The sequence below is a fragment of the Stegodyphus dumicola genome, chromosome 3, assembly GCF_044657685.1.
Source record: "Stegodyphus dumicola isolate Sdum_Otavi_A_Nest chromosome 3, ASM4465768v1".
NCBI classification, from domain to species: Eukaryota; Metazoa; Arthropoda; class Arachnida; order Araneae; family Eresidae; genus Stegodyphus; species Stegodyphus dumicola.
The window spans coordinates 83,217,080-83,237,817 of record NC_140770.1 but is presented as its reverse complement, the minus strand read 5'-3'; the positions used below and the strand labels follow the sequence as shown (position 1 = coordinate 83,237,817).

At 32.2% G+C, this 20,738-nt stretch overlaps 1 protein-coding gene across 1 annotated transcript in view; it reads left to right on the top strand.

Annotated features, from left to right (window-relative positions):
* The first annotated feature begins 4,275 nt into the window (after positions 1-4,275).
* The window catches only part of LOC118180380 (uncharacterized), a 28,333-nt gene continuing 11,870 nt past the window's right edge, over positions 4,276-20,738 (top strand). The window contains exon 1 of the mRNA XM_085812352.1: positions 4,276-4,375. The gene's annotated coding sequence lies outside the window, so the exon portion shown is untranslated. The remainder of the gene's footprint in view (positions 4,376-20,738) is intronic.

The window sequence follows — 20,738 nt, the reverse complement described above, 5'->3', positions numbered from 1 at the left end:
AAGCAAAGTTTGCTCATTGATGAAGAATTCGATATAGATACAGACGTATCAATTATTATTGTAGGAGATTTTAATGTAGAAGCGAAAGGAAATGGAAACGCATTCCATTGCTTGAAACAACACTTCAATATGAAAATGCTCAAATAAAACAATAAATAAGTTATAATTTGTTATTAAGCATAATTATCCAAATGCACTTAGTTTATAGACCTTACATTCACAAGAAATATTGCTACAAAGTTATTAAATTATGTTTGTTATTTCTTATATCATTGTCTATATTGCATAAAATAGCTATGAATAGAAACTGCATACAAACATGAATAAATTATATTTATATTTTTGAAACAGAATTTTTTTTCAAAAACAAAAAAATAAATAAATAAATAAATAAAAATTGTCTCGAGTCACCAAAGGAACAGTAAGTCGATGCATTAAACCCCAAATGGTGTTTGAAATTTTTGCAATTTTTTGCTCCTTTTATTTAGCTTACTAGTTGGGTTTGTGGTTATAGTTGACACGTTTTCACAGATTTAACCTACTTCTCATGAGCTATCAAATTTTGTAAACACACTGTTTTTTATGACAATGCAATATAGAGAAGCAGGTGTTTTTCAAAATTAGACTGCGATTTTGTTAATTAATTGTTGAAACGAATTTTCTCACAAAATTCATTCTTTACACATATCTTGGCTTAATGAACAAACTAAAACTCTGAGAAATTTACTGCTTACACCATCGGATCGAGAAGAAAAAAATCTTTTAAATGATACTTGTATGAAATTTTTAACACCATTTCTGATTATTTTAATACGTTTTCAAACATCGCTCGAAGTTTTCAAATATTTGATGTTCATGATTTTAAAATTTCAACATCTAAAAATATATCAGTTACAAGATTCGATTATCAATGCGAGGTTGCGAGGTTAAAAGTTTGAGTGGTACTTTTAAAATAGCTACTGCTGCGATCTTCTCAGAATTCGGCAGTTTGGCATTATTCGAGGCTTAGAATCCACATATTGGAAAAATCAGCATGCCATTTCAGAAAAAAAGGATTTTGTGTCGAAATTCTTATGTTATTACAAAATTATATATAAAATGTGATATGTCGCACTTTCGAGATATGAAAACTTCAAATTGAATTTCATCGATTGCCCAACTACAGCAGAAGATATAAAACGAACTATTTTTTAAGTAAAATAAAAGCATCTGAAATGTAATTTCCAATGTTGCCTCATTTCGGCAAATTTTCACTCAGATTCTATAAAAAAATTAGTTGAAAATACCTCTGAATTCAAAATTTTTGGATGCTCCTTTTTCTCATAATATTGGTTTGCACACGAGCTTAAAATGGAATTTGAGATTTCCCTTCCGTTCATGCATCTTTTCCATTGTAAAAAAATCTGATGTGTACACCACATGACTTCCTTGTACGGAATATTAAATTATACGCATTTTTTTCTTCAATTTCATTTAAATTGATTGGATTGAATTAAATCTACTTCGTCGACAGCGCATAAACCACAATAGAATAAATGCACTCTTTAAAATTCACTATATTTGTTTACTATAACGACACTCTGAATGCACAAAATTTATATCATTTGAAGAATTATCTTATCGTTGCCACGTGTTCTATTCAAATACTATAATAAAGCTAGAACAATGTATGAAAGAAATTAAGCAAACAAAACAGAAAAGAAACAGTTTTTCACAGACGATTTAGTATTTCTCATTCAATTAATTCAGTTCTCACTTCGCGACAAGGCAAAAATATATAAAAACTCAAAATATCTGTATTAAAAATTACGAAGTAAATCTTAAACACTTATTTCCTCGAAAAAATTCCAGAAAAGATTAAGCATGATTTAATTCGCAATAATAAATGAAGGCGTTATTTTTGTGTTGCGAAGCTTAGTCTCTCTAGATTGGCAACAAATCTACAATCCTTCTGTTTCAAATGTAAACAAATATGTCCGCCATGTTGTTTAAAACTTAACCGCACTTAAACAGCTTTTAAATTGTTGATAATTGTACAAATATTGCTTCCAGAATTACGAAAGGCATAAAAACCTTAACCGGAAGATAAGAACAACATAATTCAATCATTTTTAAAGCAAAAAATGTACAATTTACAAAATATAAGAGTAAACAAACTGAGATTACTGTGCCGAGTAACAGAGTGGATATATATATAAATTTAGTATTTATATATATATCCACTTATATATAAACGTATATGGATATATAAATATATAAATATATCCATATACGTTTGGTGAGGCCGATTGCAACCAAAATACGAGGTGCACATCTACATGTTATAGCAGTCCTATATACAAAATTTCAACGTTCTGAGGCTACTCGTTTTCGAGTTATGCGAGATATGTACGTTCGTACAGACGCCACGAAAAATTCTCTTCAGAATTAATTTTAAAGCAGTTTTATAATTTTTTTGGAGGAAACGAGTCTTTTATTCTGTCCTTACGTACAGATATCACGCAAAACCATCATTAAATTGCATTCGATAGCTGTCAAAATGGATATTTTCGTTGAAATATGCTGCCTGAAACTTTTCGCGATTACAATACTTCCTTTTTACTTCGTACAAGGAAGTGAAAAGGTGAGAAACTTCACGACTTAAATACCACTTTTCTCTTAGGTCATTCGATGAAACAAATGCAGAACGATTTTAAATATTTTTGCATGCGTACAGGTTCGTTGTGAATTAAATGCACAAGTCCGATGGAAAAAATGAACAAAATTTATTATTATGAAAACAATTAAAACAAAATGTTTAAAATTCCTCAGGTATTCGTACAATAGTGCAATATCTCACAGTAATTGTCTTTTAACTACTCAAACGTTCAACAGAACTTAATTCAAAACAGCTAGAAAGCTAATCCGCGATTTCGCTACAGTCAACAAGAGCAGTTTTCTAAACAAACTCTTAAAACAACAACTAACTAACTTAATTTAGAGGTCTTCCTCCTTTTTATAAGCTTTTTAAATCACACGCGAGTTTTTCTAGCAAATTCTCGAAATCAAAATTTTCTTTATTAAATGTTAAATGCACGTGCTCTTGTATTTTTAATTTTCCGGCTTAGCTTTCTTTTAATATTCGTCATGCGCTGCACTGAACGGGGAATGAAACAATTTTATTTATAATTCTACTAACATTAACTATTTAAATACAAAATCCGTAACACTATGTATTTGAATAATATTTCGAATTCTCACGACATATGATAAATTATCTTTGCGCATAAATTTGAAAAAGCTTCTGCAGCTTTGTTTTTTAACTAAAAAACTGATCATAACGGACATTATAAAAGCTTTCTCTTCGTCCTAACAAACAGCTGTCTTAAGACGGTGAAATTCGATATGAATGGTTAACAGAATTTTGAGTTCTTTTAGTCATTTGGTTACAAGTGTTCTCTGAGTACTAAGGAGATGAAGGGCTGAATTTAGAAAGTTATAAGAAGTGACCTTAGAATGGTACAGAAATGGAGGATTAATTGCTTCTACAACAAAGTATTGTTGCTTGCTTATGGGCTTGTAATAGATTAAATGCACGCAGAACCGATGATAACTTGATAAAATTTATTTTTACCAGAAGAAACTCTTTACAGTCCTGGATGTTTCTACAAAAAATTACTCATAGAGCTCTTCTCAGTTTCACATAGTAAAATCAGTAGTTACACTTCAAATTACTAAGAACGTTAAACACAGCGCAATTTCATAAGAATGACAGAGAATTTGAGCAACACAAAGCAACGGCAAATTTATTTAACTCTTACTTCATTGGATTTATGGAAATAAAGAAACAATATGTAGATCTTTTATCCTGCATTTTTCGAAGTGCATTAAAATTGCTTACAAACTGTGCCCTGCAGATTAGGAAACAAGTAAGTGTGAGTTTTAATTTACTGTTCTTAATTGCTATTTCTTTTATTGGACATTTCTTTTATTGGATTTATAATTACTGATGAGTTACTTTACAAAATTGCTGGAAAGACGTATTTTGAAAATTGTTATTGTTCTTAGCGAATTATTTTGGGGAAACGTTTTCAGTGTGGTCAAGAAGTATCCTGTTCAGAAAGAACTCCTGAAATCTTCGTGGATATTTTTACTAAACTTGGAAAAACGTAGTTTTAATAAAACATCGTTAAATGGTATCACTGAGAGCAATATGCAATACTCACCTTCGCTTCTCGAGCAGTGTAACATTCACCAAATCACGATACATTGCTTAATTTTTAGATGGTTTGTAATGTTTTTAAAATTATTTTAAACAGCATTCCCTTTCTTAGATTCATTCTGCAGTTAGGTTAATTTATCATGTTCAGGAAGTAAGGCAAAATTTTATAGATTAGTAAGTTCTGATTTTCTTATGACTGTTATTATTTTTTTTTTTTTTTTTTGTGTGTGTGTGTGTGTTTTGAAAAGCATTATCTGTGTTTTATTCATGAATAAACTTATTGCTGAGGAAATTTATTCGCCATGAATTTCTGCTTTAAAATCAATGTTTAATGCTTAATTATATGTAATATATTAAGTTTCAAAAAATTCCAAATAGAGCGTGAATATTTGAGATGAATGCTATTTCATATCTGGATTACGTTACAAAGTCAGAGTAGCTGTTTTTCAATCTGTCAAATATATCGTCATATTTAAAATGTGGATTTGTATTCGGCTAAGGGGGAAAAATATTTTGTGCTTAATTGTTTTCTCATTTATAATATCGTAGTTCAAAAACGATATTAGTATAAATAAGGAAACTCTCATTGAAATAAGAGAACTTTACTATTGCGGCAATTATATCAGAAGGTTGCAAATAATTACTGTGTCTGTTTAAAATAAAATAGTATATACTTCAATTTGTGTTAAATCTATTAATATAATGGCACAATAAATTTAAAGATTTTTGGTACTCTTAAAGGGTATTTTTGATTATTTTCTTGATGCTGGATTACATTCCGGATAGCTGCTAGGAAAATAACTAACATCTTCTTTAATAAATCATTCATCAGGTATAAATAATCATAAACATAACTTAACTTTTCTTAGTTATATATTGACATAATATCATTTACATTTTTAGTTTAAAATGATAGTCATTTAAACAACAATATTCGATTACAGACGATTCAAAAGTTCCCAAAAAGAGTCCAAGTTAAAGTTCTAAATAAAAAAGGTAGTTCTATGGCTATCGTTTGGTTTCTCTCCTGATGCCAAAACGCTCGAAAAAATATTTTCTTATTTTTTTTTTTTTTTTTTTTTTTTTTTTTTTGTTGTTGTTGTTTTCTTTTACCGGAGTAGTTGCCAACAATATTCTTCCAAAAAATTGGTTAGAAGTGTAGGAATCGTTCCGAAAAGATTTTAAATTATAAAAAACAAAACAGCAAACTGAACTTTGCCCTTCTGAAAATGCTTAATATTAATTTTATTGCTTTTCTTAGTTTTCTTAATTTATGATAAATTACGTTAAAATTTTTATCAGTAACAAAATAAAAGTAACTGGATGGTAATTTTCGTGTAATTAAGATTTTCTGCATGCAAATCCGACGTCTTATATAACCACGGAATAAAATGAAACAGGATGTATGAAACTCATTAATAAATTTGTATAATTTTATTTTTATTATTTGGCAGGGTTCAGTCCTTGAAGAGGCTGCACAAATCAAGATGTTGTTTACTTGTCTTCAGCTTGGACAAATATTTTTATGACGTACTATTCGCTACTCCTCTTCCTAGAAACAGGTTATAGCTATGCTATAGCTTCATATTTGAAGAAAATTTACGTTATATTTTAGCTCAGTTCAATTGTTAGATTTATAATGTTACTAATCGAGATTTTTTTTCATTATAAATCTATTTTATTGCGTACTGTGTGCGATTGTTAATATTTACGAACACAACGAGTTAGCCCTCAAAAAATGCATCATAAGATTTACCAAACGAGTGAAAATACTGAACAAATAATTTAAAATTTTTAATCTTAACTACTCAAAACAAAGAAAACTTCTTTGGATCAAAGAAATTTTTCAATGAATCTGTCTGATTTTGGCGCTTCCGCAGTACAGATGAAAAGTTGAATTTTGATTTTTTTACCAACTGGAGCAAAAGACTAAAAGAAAGCATGACTGAATGAAAGGTAGGTCGTACAAATATCCAATTTTTGAAACTTATATGAAGCTGGTACAGCGAATAACTATATAAATGGTTCTGAGTAGATGTGTAGAGTTACGCGAGGTGAATGTGCAAAGGACCTTATTTTGTACTAATTAATTATTTTTGTTTCAAGAAACTTTCCTTTCCCTTCTGATTTCAATATCCCTCCAAAATGCAAATTTAAATAACGTCTATTCAAAATCTCAATGAGTTCGGAAATAATATTTAAGTAGCAGAATTGAACAGCTGTCAGTAGAAGAGTTAGTTACGTATAGAGTGGGTTTCGCTGAGAAAGAGTTTATGCTGCGTGCTTGCAAGTAGGCTCTGTAGGCGAATATTTGTGCTAGCCACTTACTTTAGATTATATTGATATTTTAGACTCGGTTTTGCTGTTTGAAGCCGATAAATCGGATTTTGGTTAAAGAAGAAGCCAGTCGGGTAGTTGAAATTTGCTGCATTCTGACTGTACGTACTATTTTGTCTTTAAATTACCTAGCCAGAAATGGTGCTTAATTGTGAACACTAAGTGTGCGTATGTTCTATTCAGTTTAGTTAAAATAAAAAGGTTGTTATAACCTTAGTCATCTTCATCCGCTTTTCAAGACATAATGAGAATTCACTTTCTCGTCTTCAGTAGAGTCTACATTTTATGCTCCCAAAATGTGCAAGACTACAAATGTAAGTATCGGAGGCCCATCTGCTCGCGACGTAGTTACCGCTATTTTTTTTTCTCTGACGCAAATTCGCATTACGCAGAGGACGTAAACCTGAGTTCGCTCGTGTTTAGCTTTTTCACCGACGACGGAAACTAACACTAAATATCTGAATGAGTTCTTATCACGTGTCATAATTGGAAAAAAACTTCTTATTTACACTTTTCAGCATGGCTTCGGAACCACATAGCAATCAGATTTTGTTTAAAGAGATCGTAACTGTCCACAGGAATAAAATCATCAGCAATGTTTATAGCATCCTCAGTTCTCTCAAACCATGTATATTGGCATAAATTTCAAATTCCCAAGGGAAAAGAACTGTATATTTATAAAGCAATGATCGTACCAGTATATCCACATACTTCATCTGCATGTAACACCGTAAGTAACAGGAACCTAAATAAATTACAGTTTCTACGAAATCAAATTTTCTACCTTACAAAATTCTCCTTAATTATTACAAATGTTTGCAATTTCATATGTAACAAGAAGCTGTATAAGGATCTCATTATTAAGTACACCAAAAACTAACTTCAACAATATGACAAATTCTAAAATAAAACAGCTGATTGTGTAACAGTAAAAAATTTCGTTACGAAATTTTCGAGGACAGTTGCAACTTGGGTCATACGGCACTCATTTATTGAATATTAATTAAATTGCCTTCCAGTGACTTCTAGGTGTTTCATTATTTTTTGCAAAAGGTACTCTCCCAGATAACTAAGTGTTCAGTGCTCTGGATTGCGCAGGAAAAGGTTGTGAATTCCAATCTAACCCGTAACCACTGTAAGTGAAAGCTAGCTTTACTCATTTTGAAACGCAATTCTTATATTTAATCAAGAATCATGTTGTTCTTATTTTATCTATCATTATTATTGTTTTCAATTTAGTTTAAAAATGGTACACTGTAAATAGGAACCATTAACCAATTATGTAATGATATAGTATCTGCATCACACCTCATTGCATATTTTATTCTGTACACACTTTTACATAAATTGTCCAAAATTTGAACCTTATTCTAAATTTGAAAATAAAAAGAAAAACCTGAAAGCTTTCATATTTTATGTCAGCCCCAAACGAGCGTTTGTCCATCTACAGACACATGCACGTTTCGAGAGCATTTTGGCTAACCTCACATTGTGCTAAAAATATTTAAAAACAGAATATCCTTAGAAATTTTATTGGATGAACTTTTTTTCTTTTAATTTATATGTTTAATATATAGGAAATAATCCAATTATAGAACGCTTTACTTATTACACAGATTCCTTTAGACATACTCCCATACCAGACGCAAACAAGCAAGCCAAGGGAGGGGGGAGAACTATTAAAAAATGTGAAGTTGATCTTATTACATGGTGGATGGTGTTTCAAATCATTTAATTCTCTTCCAAAACAATTTATAAATAATTTTATTCCAAAACAATTTTATGAATCTTAATTCGCATAAAAACTGATTTATGCTTATAATAACTGTTTAATCTTACTATCCGAGCATCTAAATTGCTTAATAAACAAAATTTCACAATAAAACGAATCGAGTGTGATGTTCTTCAGACCAAACTACGAAACAGCAGATGAAACACTTTGAACTTGCAGCCTTCTGTGTGTGTCACACGATTTTTTCTTTTCAATAATTCTATTGGCTAAAGCAGCGGTTCTTAACCGGGGGTGCGAGAATGTATTTTTGGGGGTGCGGGAGAAGCCCCTACCTAACCATAAAAATTATTAAATATCATTTACTAAATTTCTTATAATAGAATAGTTGAAATCTGCAATAGTGTCCCCAGTATTGAAGCTCATAAAAATTGGTAGCACCTAGCTCACTTATCGGCAAAAGATACAGGAAAGAGCCGGTGCCGATGGGAGTATACACTACGCTACGAAAAGGCATGAAACGCTATAAACGAAAGCGAACAGACAGCTAGGTGACGGAGAAAAGAAAAAACACTTTGTGGGAATACAAGCGGAGAACGTTATCCCAGCTTACGCATGCGCTGAGTTCAATATGTGCTACTCGAATGGAATCTACGGATTCACAGATTTGTATCTGCATCTACTGCGCCTGTGTTAGGTTGATTCAAGTTGAGGCAACTCTTGTGTCTGCGACATGTGAATTGTGTATTCTGACTTGTCCAGAAACCTCTTGAGACTAATACATTCTTAATTGCCCGTTCAAGCCGAATAGTATTCAGTGATATTACAAACATAAGAACATTATATACATTATATTACATTATTTCTAAATAATTAAATCGATTATAGTGAACCCCACTATGTCAAAAAAACGACAATGGAACAATAAGTATGCCGGTTATGGATTTTCCTGCGCAACCGAAAAAGATGACACGCAACGACCGCAATGCATCTTGTGTTCCAAGATACTTTCAAACAGCAATCTCAAACCATCAAAGTTATTAGAGCATTTCAACAATCTGCATGGTGGGGAAAAAGGGCATAGCATGAATATCTTGAAGTCAAAGAAGGCTCGGTTTGATACCAGTGGAACTATCCTAAAATTGTGCGGACCAGCAATTCAAAAACCTTTATCAGAAGCGTCATATCAAGTGGCATATTTATGTGCAAAAAAAAGAAAAGAAACTTCACACGATCGCTGAAGAGTTGATTAAACCTTCTGCTTTAATTATTGCTAAAACAGTTTTGGATTCAGAAGCACATTAAAAAATCCAACAGATTCCATTATCGAATGCTATTATACGATCACGAATACAAGTTCTCGGTGAAGATATTTTAATGCAAGTAATTGAAGACATAAAAATCAGTCCACTAAAAATAAGCATGCAACTGGATGAGTCAACTGATGTTGATAATTGTAGCCAACTTTTGGTATTTGTCAGGTATGTGAAGGAAAACGACGTGATAGAAGAATTTCTATTTTGTGAGCCACTGGAGGTGAATACGAGAGGAATTGATGTTTTCAATCGCTTCAAAGATTTTTTTACTAAATATCAATTAGCAATGAATGTGATTGGCTCAATATGCACTGATCGAGCCCCAGCAATGTTAGGCAAAAATTCAGGATTTTTTTCACACATGGAAAGAGAATTACCGGAAGTTATAATAACGCATTGCATGTTGCATCGTCATGCACTTGCTTCGAAAGCATTGCCAGAAAGTTTAAAACAACATCTAACTACAGCAGTAAATGTAGTAAAATATATCCGTGGACGAGCGCTTAATCATCGCATTTTTCGTGCATTTTGCGAAGAAATCGGTGCTGATCATACCGTGTTCCTATATCACACCGAAATACGATGGTTATCTAAGGGTCGCATGCTCAACAGAGTTTTTGAATTGCGTGAGGAAATTATTCAATTACTGACTAGTCAAAATTGTTTAGTAAAAGATTTTGAGAGTAATGATGCAATGCTTAGGCTGGCCTACTTAGCAGACATATTTAGCCATTTAAATGAATTGAATCTATCAATGCAAGGATTTGGTATAAATATAATAATATCTAGTGAAAAATTATCTTCATTTATCGCAAAATTAGAAATTTGGATACGTCGAGTAGAAAAGGGAAATTTTGAAAACTTTCCCTTGCTTGATTCTGTTATTGGGAAAAATGAAAAGAATACAATTATACCCGACAATGTTATACATTTAAGACGATTGAGCGAATCATTCAATGGATATTTTTCGACCGGAAATATCACCAAAACTCAGAGATGGATACTGGATCCATTTCCATTTGACTTAAATTTGATGGATGATAGTTATTTGAAAAAAGATCAACTTATTGAAATGCGAGCAAGTGGACATGTTCAAATGGAATTCAAACAATTAGAATTGCAACAATTCTGGTGTTCAAAGTTACAACGTTATCCAGAGTTGGCGAACAGAGCACTGCAGTTACTCTTACCCTTTGCTACCACCTACTTGCGCGAAATGTGATTTTCATCGCTTTTGCATATAAAAACTAAAGCGAGAAATCGCTTAAATGCAAGTGATGACGTATGTTTCTCAAAAAAGGAACCTTGCTTCGCCAGTATAATAATGAACAAACAACAGACTAGTCCTTAATAAAAATAATATTTTTTGTATTTATATAAAATGTACAATGTTTTTCAATAAACAATAAGTTTTGCATAAAATGTATTTTTCTAGACTATAAAAATTAAAACACATTTTTCAATGGGGTGCGGAGATATATTTTTCAGATTCAATGGGGTGCGACTCGCTAGAAAGGTTAAGAAACACTGGGCTAAAGACAGACTTTGCTCGCGTCTCCGTTTTGATGACTTTTTGCCGGCGACGTGCGTTTTGTTATGCGATTTACGTCGCTAACGTAGTCATGTGGATGTATCTTTACGAGATCTGTTCGAATGTGTTCGTGGTTTGCGAAGCGTAAATTCAGAATGTGTGGTTTTGGTGAATTACGCATATTGTAGGATCGAGGTTTCATGCTTTTCTAACCGATGCTTAACAGCTTTCGAATCATTTAAATAAATCACCAAGAAATCTCTATTCAACAATTAAATTACATTTAATTAATAGCATAAAAAATTATAGAGTAAAAGGGATCGAATTTTAACATTACTGCATCGCACATTCGCGAACACAGCCCCAGAGTCAAAAGACAACAAACTGTCTCTTCACGTCAGTTCTTGACACTTCTGGAAAGGACTTCATATGTCGCTTCATTTCAAATCCTGCGAGACAGGCCGATTTCCAACAAACATGTACTTCGGTAACAGCAATAATTTTATACGATCTGAGTTGAGAATAACTAAAAAGACTGTGACAGACTGGTTAAACCACGGATACCTAGTCATTTTTAGAAACAATTAAAGCAAACATTTTGCTCCAATCATTTGTGATTTTCGCCTGATGGAAAGCGTTCAGCTACCTCTAGGCCGAAGGATACAAGCATCATCATTTGCAACTGAAAAACAGTTTGCACTTCTAAGATCCGGACACAGATATATTCGGCCGAAGCCTAGGACCAATAGTTTTATTCATTATTATTTGCTAAAGTGAAATATTGGATGCACGTCGAGTTTAATGATTTCGTTATTAGACAATGGCATTATGATAGCTTTTTTTCGCCGTTGGGTCATTTTTCTGGAAATGTTATTTTGTTTAGAACTGGGATGAGTGAAGTTTGTGATATTTCTCTCTCGGCCATTTTTCTCTCTTTCTCATTGTTATCTGTTATTTTTAAAATGACCTATCTTTTAAGGTTAAAAACAGGAACCTTCTTTTATTTTCATTACATTGGAATGTATGTCGAAGTTGCAACTGTTCTAAGAGGGACGGTGTCATGGCTCAGTGAAGAAGATGTGCGCAATGCCGAGGTTATGCGGGATGCTAAATTTGTGAAATTTTCTTAATTTTTAAGAGAAATCAGATAGCTGTGTACATGGGAAAAACCACAGTATAAAATCGTATATTATGCGCAATGCATGATTATCGTATTTTTAATCTTTAATCGTCATTTTTGAGTTTTAAATTGGATTTTTCATTGTTTACTTTTTGTACGTTGATAATAATTTCCAACTTACGATTGTTTGACAATCTTGAATTAAAAAGTTAAGTGGTGAAAATAGCAAACTTGCATTCGGTAAGTAATTTTTACATTATTAAGAGAATAATGCAAAAATTACTTATCGAATGCAATTATAGTACCAAACACTGTATATTAAAACAATTACATAGTGTTTGTTATCGTAATTGCACTTGATTTTATATTTTTCAATTGAAACATTGCGTATTATTATAAATATGTGGTTTATATTTCCCTATCTTATTTTCCTTATTGTGAAAAATAAGGTATTTGTCACGTTATTGATGTGTGGAATACTAAGATTGCAAAGAGAATATAATGTTATTTAGAAGTGTAAGAAATAGTGAAACGAAAACTATGCATGATGTTCATTTGCTGTAAAAAATTATTTTTCTTTTTTCATTAATACTTAAATCTTTTTATGTTGCAATGAATATTGTCTACTTATAATATATAAGGAATTTTGGATAGCAACAAAATCATTTGTGAAATCGGTAAACTGTTCTACGATATAAATTTTAAAAACAATTGTTCTTATTTGTATTAATAAAAAAAACTTAAATTCTTTGAAAATGTTCAAGCTGTCTAAAATACGAGTATGCGAGACTTGTTTAATAAATTAATAAATAATAAATACTAATAAATGGTAGGATTGAATTATTCTGCCGTGTTAACTTAAAATAAACAGTTTGTAAGGTACACTGCGCAAAAAAAAAGGGGGGACAGTTCTATATCTCTCGTTCTACTGGGCCGATTGACGAAATTCAAATTGCGTTCTTCATGTCTCGAAAGCGCGACTTAGAATATATATTGCATTTATATATAGCTCTATTCTAACTTTTCTGAAATAACATACCAATGTTTTTTCCATATTTCGATTCTACTACTTAAATTATGCCTAAATATTAAAAATATTAAATTTTGTAAAATTTGGTGAGAAATTTACAGAGAAATTCAACAATTTATGCTGGCGTTTTTCTCAGTTTGCGCTAAGAATAGTTTGTTCACTTGACGAACTTCTTAATATATGGCAACTTATTCTCATTTCCCTTTTAACACCGTGCGTGAGCGGAAAAAAGTAACAATCGTTCCTTCTTTCAAATAATCTTCTTTATATTATATTTTTAATTATAATTGTTATTATTTCAAGTATTTTTTTCTTTTTCGAATTTCATTTTAATTGTTTAAGTTGCATGGTTTCTTTCAAATAACTGTTTAAAAATTTCTGTATACTCATTCGAATTGCGTAGTTTAAATAAAAGGTGTATCGTTTGCTTTTTTTTTTTTTTTTTTTTTTTCAAATAGTTTTCTTTATATTATATTTTTTAGTCATAGTTATTATTTTAGGCAATTTTTAAATTTTAGACTTGTATTTTAATTGTTTGTGTTTCCTTGTCTCTTCAGAACTGAGCATTTTAAAAATATTTATTAATATAAATTTTCCAGAATTTGATTTTATTTATTTGAATTGCGTTTCGTTCGGAAGAATATTTTGAGACCCAGACTACGACTGATTTGAAAACTGCATATACTAAAAGAGAAAATACAGTAAAGCACAGTTAACACACCTTTCAATGTTCCGTTCAGAAAAGATATATAAATAAGAGAGATGTATAACCGACGTGTTAACTTAGATTAACTTGCATGCATTGCTTTAAACAGTTTTATCATTGTGCCCTTTGCTTTTTACACAATTTTATCATCCTACATATTAGTTTCTTAAAATGGTATTCATATTTCAGTCAAATATTTTATTTTTGAAATCGCAAGAATCAAATATCATAAGAATAAAAAAAGTTTCAAATTTTTAAAAAATACTAAATTTTATGCAAAAATTTATTTTTCTTCTTAATGGCTTGCTCTTTTTCTTCAAGCATTCTGCAAGTATATTAAAAAAACATGGTATTTTTGACATTCATTTTAAATAAAATTTTCGTCTTCCATTTTATAAAGGCTCACAAGCGGCCGAGTGGTAAAGTCGCTGAGCACTGGTAGTTCGCTCTGGGATTTGAATCCCGGCAAAGGACTGGTTGGATGGGCGTTTTCGTGGCTTATCTCCTGTGTAACGTGGATGCCAGCTGTTTCCCTTAGAAAGTTCTTCACGAAGGCATTCTTTTAGACAGATAGCCCTGCTTTGCCGTAATTTAATAATCCAATTCAATCCATTTCATCAGTATTTGTTTAGAGCCTTTATCAGTCCTTAGAGGCTAAACATTTTGAAGGCATGAGATGAAAGGAGAGACTTGTTTCATCAAGAGGGTAAACGCTTTTATATGATATCGATATACGTTTTAGAGACGTTAGGGGGTTTTTTTTTTTGAAGCAGGAGACTAGAAAAATGAGCAATGCCCTCGCCGGGAATCGAACCACGGACCTCTCGAATACGCGTCGAGCGTGCAGACCACTACACCACGAAGGCACGCTAAGAAGGCGGGAGAAATACCTTATATACTCATAGACATTCCTCCTTTTTTACTGGCAGTAAACTTCTAATTGCTTTCATTTTAGCTCTAATGTACGAAGCGTTCTTATTTACTTATTTTAAATTATTTGCATTTAAGTAATATTTTAATTCTTTTAAACGTTGGTAGGGTGGTTTTTAATTCGATATTCAGTTTAAGTAATATTTTAATCCAGCTAAACGTTGGCGCAATGTTTCTATAGCGGTGTTTTTATTCTATTTCATTGCTGTATGAAAGTAATAATTTAACCTTACTTTAGTATTTTATATTCGTAGTAAATGTATTTATTTACATTTGCCTGCCATCTTAAAAAAACAACCTTTTCAACCAAAAATTAATCCATTATTTTTAACAATATTTATTTTTTATTTATTTATTTATTTTTTTTTTAAAGTTTCGAATACTTTACTGTGGGCAAACTACGTAAAAACAGCGTTTTTCAAGTTGGCTGACGATTGTTAAAACCGCGCCAACAATTGCGCTAAAGTAAATCACCAAAAATCGTCCAACCGTCTACCAAAGTAGTACCTAAATTTCTATCTCTAAACTACTCTTATAACTAGAATTTGTTTTCAATTAAAAAAATGCTTGGCAGGCAAATAACGGAAAAGTACTTAGCTTTCATGTCATTGTTTCTTGAGATTATATTCTCTATACGCATATTAGCATTCTATATATTAATAACTCTCTAATTTCACACAATAAGGAAAATAAGATAAGAAAATAAAAGCTACAAATATGGAACAATAAGCAATGTTTCAAGTAGCAAGTATAATATCAAATGCATTTGTAATTACAAACACTCTGTGTTAAAATGTAAATCTTACTTACCTGGTACAAGTTTGCAATTTTTGAGTTGTTTTTAGTCAAAAATTATTATCAACTTATAAAAAAGGGGATTAAAAATACAAAACTAATGACAAAAATACAATTTACGATTAAAACAATAAAAGTTAAAAATATACAAACAATATATATAAACATTGCACATGATATACGATACTTACTGTAGTTCTCTTCATGTACACAGCGGTTTGTTTTCGCTTGAAAAATTACAGAATTGCACAAACTCGGCATCTCGCACAATCTCGGCATTGCAATGTGCATCAGCCATGATCATGATCCCCCTAGAACAACTGTAACTTCAACATACACTCCAATGGAATGAAAGTAAAAGAAGGTTCCAGTTTTTAATCTTTTAAAAATAGGCTGTTTTAAAAATGACAGACAACAATCAGAAACAAAGAACAAGTGGTTGAGAGAGAAATATCACACTTCACCACTGATTCGAGTTATTAAAGAAATGAACGTTTCCAGAAAAATGACCCAAGAACGGAAATAAATCTACCAGAATAAAATCGTTACCTAACAAAGTAATCGCCAAATTTGGCGTGTATCAATATTTCACTTTAGCCAATAATAATTAACGAAACTTACCTTCAGTCCTCCTCTTTTGTAGAATATGTTGCTGAAACTCACTCAGAAATATATGCACTAACTTGCTGGTGTTGATTTCCTTCTGCTGGCTTCTCCACATGTACTCAGCCAGCAACAATTCAAATTGCTTTGTTGCCTGCTAAGTACTACGGAGACTCCTTTTAATAGCATCCCAAGTCCATTCTATGCTGTTTGTATGCGCACCTGTTTCCGTATCTTTGAAACATAAGCTGTGGTTTACTTTCAGGTGCTTATATCCTTTAGGTTTGCTGTAGTTATAAGCTTTTCAGCCGTCGAAAAAAATAATCGATTCTGGCAGTACATTTTTGTGAATAATTTCTAACAATAACTCTGTATCCTTGCTTTCAACACACTAAAAACGCACGTTTAATCGTCCCTCTCTCAAGCAAACCGAACACCCATTTCCCTTTGACTCCATTTCCTCCTATGATATCTTTTCTTACAAATTTAAGTTCATTAAATTCCCCTATCCCGCCATTCCCATCTCCTTCAAGCATAACTCTATGCATACTTCGCCAAAAAAAATCTTCCAATCTTAACAGTAATTTCAGCAAGTTATAGTACTAAACCTCTGCTTACAGTATTTTTAGCAATTCACTAAATTTATAGTACAAGAACCTCAAAAACAATCTATATTTACTATATTTTTAGTAATTCCTTACTCCGATCTTATAAAATCATTCTCGCACTTAACCTGCAGTATAGATAGACATACAGTGGTGGCCAAAATTGTGGACACTTTTGGAAATTTTTATGTTTTTGAACTTTGTATGCTTATAGAAAACGTTACGTTTCACAAAATGAAAAATTGTATATATCATTTTAAAGAGAATTTATTACTGAATTTAATACAAAACACAAAATTCAATTGTTTGCAATACCAAAAAAAGTTAAACGATAATAGGTATCGATATACATTAGATAGTGATGACTGCAGTGAGTTATCAGTACTTAGTAGGGTACCCTTTATTTTTGATTACAGCTTCACATCGACGTTTCATTGAGCTGACAAGACTTTTAAGCTCTTCTTTCGTTATTACATGATACCAGGAAACAATTATAGCCTAAATTAGTTCTCTTTTATCTGATGGACGCCTCATTCGGACAAGAGTTTTCAAACGGTGCCACAAATTTTCGATATGATTGAGGTCAGAACTGTTTCCTGGCCATGACAACAATTTAATGCTCTTTGTACGAAACCACTCTTTCGATATTTTGGCCGTGTGGCAAGGAGCAGAATCCTGCTGAAAAATAAACGAAGTATTGTTGGGAAAGAGATCTCTGATGGAAGGTAGAAGTTTTGGTTCTAGAATAGTGTCAATGCATTTTCTGGCATTCAGTGTCCCATCGATGACATGAAGGCGACCAATACCATCTGCTGACATACATGACCAAATCATAACACTAACTGGGTTCTTCACAGATGCTTGAATGCAGTCAGGATGTAGCTCTTCTCATATTTTACGTCTACATATTTTCGCCCATCACTACCGAATAACGATATCTTAGTTTCATCACTCCATATAACTTGTGACCACTGATCATCTGTCCAATTAATGTGTTCCTTTGCCCACTGTAGTCTTTTTTTTTTTTTTTTTTTTTTTTTCGTTGCTGAAAATTAAGATAAGGCTTTTTTCGTGGAATTTTTTTCGTGGAACCTCTCAGTCCAACATCTGTTAATCTCCTGTTTGTTCTTGAACTGACAGAAATACCAGCATCATTCAGATCACTTCTGATGGCCGCTGATGACATTTTTCTATCTTGGAGACATAGTCTTTTTATTCTTCTGTCATCAATAGATGTGGTGCACGTTTTTCGGCCTTTTCCTTCTTTGTTTTTTATTGAATTTATCTCCTGATATCGTAAACAAAACTTTCGGACTCCAGATGTAGTCACTGAACCACCCACCTGTCTTGCAATTTCAGCACAGGAAAGACCACTTTCTCGTAACACAATAATATTACATGTCTTTCTAGGTGTCCAATCTAATCTTTTATTTGATGTCATTCCTTCTTGACTAAATATTAAAAATATTAAAAAATTTTAAAAATTAAATATTAAATATTAAAATTAAAATATTAAATATTAAAAATATTAAAAATAAAAATATTAAAAATTTTTACAAAAATTCCTACTTGTAATTGCAGTGTATAAGAAATAGGTTCTCCTTCTACAGAACAAAGCAAAATAATGAATTATTTCAAGTGTAAACATGATTTCAGCTTCTACTGAAAGTTTCTAACATTTGACTGGTTCTCAGAACAAGAATAGCGATTGGCCAGGAAAGCTAGACATTACAAACCACTTCATAACTGTGTTTTTTATTTATACTAAAGTACATATAACTTTTTCGTATTGCAAATAATTGAATTTTGTGTTATGTATTGAATTCAGTAGTAAATTTTCTTTAAAATGATATATACAAGTTTGCATTTTGCGAAACGTAACATTTTCTATAAGCATACAAATTTCAAAAACATAAAAATTTCCAAAAGTGTTCACAATTTTGGCCACCACTGTATATGTAACTCAGAAACGCCGCACATTCTCAAACTACCCTTCGTAAACACGAATATTTTCGAACAGACCTTAGAATTCGATGCTTACATTCGTCTAATATAACTCTACATATCTACTCAAAACCATTTACGCAGTTTTTTAGCTCTACCAGTTTAATATTCATTTCACAAATCGGACATGTATACAACTTGCAATCTCCATACACCCCACTTGCATTATTTACTCTTTCGTGCCAACTGGTAAAAAATTTCAAATTCAAAATAACATCTATGTGGGAAACGTTATGTCATGATATTCCCTAATCTCCTACTGCGTGACGTATGCATTGCGTCAGCATGTGTTTCCCGCCTTCGGAGAAAGACGAGGATTAGCTGGCGAGCGGAGCAGACGTCGCTCGGTCGCTCGTATACCATTATCATTAATTGTAATCCTAATATAATCTATATTTGTAAATAGTAATAAATGTGTGTTATCAACTATGGTCGTTGCCTTTCCCCACATTTTGGGGGCTCGACCGTGCCTTTTGTGCATGCGTTATAATCGAACCCTAGACACCAGCAATCACTAAAGACGTTCAGAAAGCTAACAAAGGCAAGACGTGCCTTTATGACGATTTAATATTCTTCTTCAAGCTAGACGACGTATGTGAATTAAGACGTGCCTTTATGACGATTTAATATTCTTCTTCAAGCCAGACGACGTATGTGAATGAAGACGTGCCTTTATGACGATTTAATATTCTTCAAGCTGGACGACATATGTGAATGATGTTACATGCTACTTGTCCGAAGTTCTGATTTTGGACGTTAAATCGAAATTCGATTTTGGATTACATTGGATTGGCCAAGATATATATTGGATTATAAGGACTGCCCCGACGTTAGGTAGCCCATTTTCCCCTGATTCGTTCATAATTTATTAGTATTACGATTTTAAGCTGTGTTTCTACTGTTTAATTCTCATTCATACATACCCTATTTCATATTGTCCTATTTTACTGTTTAAAGAACTATGGCCCTAAAATTAGGTGATATCCCATTGATAGCGAATTCTCTTAGATATGGCACAACACGAGTTATTAAATTATTTAATACCGTGCTCGGATATTCCGATTTTGATCATTCTTCGCGAAAGCGAATGCGAAATTTTGCCGCGTTCCCGGACGGTTTCGATTTGGCAAAACATAAAGAACTTCTATTAAAAGATTTTTCTTTATCAGATTTTATATCAGTGGCGAATTTATTGCATTTGGAAGCTTCCACTAATAAAGATGTTTTATGTGAAAAAATTTTCATGCCCTCACTAATCTGACGGATTTTCACAGTTCCCTAGATGTTAGTTTTTTATCCGATGACGATCATTCAATTTCAAACACCGACAGTGCACCGACGCCTGTAGGTCTAAGTTCTTCTGTTCCCTCTTCACTTCCCTCCACGGCGCCAAGCCCAAATCGCGTTGTTTCTTCTGACGCGGAAGTAATAAATTTGAATTCGAGTCGCTCCGGTGTTTATATGACGGCGAACACCGAGATTCGCGAGATGAGTCATGACTTATGGTTTATTTTGAGAGATCTTTCAAACACTTGCAGAAACTTTTCAGGCAATGATTCCTATTCAGTCCGTGCTTTTTTCAACGATATAGAGGATAATTTCCAATTATTCCCAAATCTTACCGACCAGCAAAAATTAGTTTTTGCGAAAAGACTCGTTGTGGGTACTGCTAAAACTTTTTTGTTTTCACAACGGAATCTCAATTCATACGACATGTTTAAAACAGTATTACTTAATGAGTTCTCCGATAAAATTACTTCTATTGAAATTCATAAACAACTCGAAAGAAGAAAAATGCGCTCGAATGAAAGCTCTTTGCAATATTTTATCG